Genomic DNA, 564 nt, shown 5'->3' on the forward strand with positions numbered 1-564 from the left:
TCCCGCGTTATCGTTTGTCAGAATTTGGGGTTGTGACGCTTATGTGAAGCGTCAGATGACTTATAAGTTATCCTCCAAATCTGATAAGTGTTTATTTGTAGGCTACCCTAAGGAAAGTAAGGGTTACTACTTCTACATTCCGGCAGAGAACAGGGTGTTCATTGCTAGGAATGCGACTTTTATGGAGCGAGAGTTCGTCTCCAAAAGAGTCAGTGGGAGGAGGATCGAACTTGAGGGAGTTCGAGAGCAGCAAGTAGACGCTGAGCCGAGTGACCAAGTTGAAGATGTTCAACCTGTATCACTGCCGGTTGTGACTCAACCTTTGATGAGTGAACCTCGGAGATCAGGCAGGATTCGCCAAGAGCCAGCGAGATATGGATTTCTCGTGACTGGGAATGAGGAACTCATGTTATTAGAACATGACGAGCCTACCACATACCCAGAGGCTATGGCGTGTCTCGATTCCGAGAAATGGCGCGAGGCTATGAAGTCTGAGATGCAATCCATGTCAGACAACCAAGTATGGACTCTGGTTGATGCATCTGAAGGGATAAAACCCATCGG

The sequence above is a fragment of the Tarenaya hassleriana genome, unplaced genomic scaffold (genome assembly GCF_000463585.1).
Source record: "Tarenaya hassleriana unplaced genomic scaffold, ASM46358v1 Cleome84, whole genome shotgun sequence".
In the NCBI taxonomy this organism is placed as follows: Eukaryota; Viridiplantae; Streptophyta; class Magnoliopsida; order Brassicales; family Cleomaceae; genus Tarenaya; species Tarenaya hassleriana.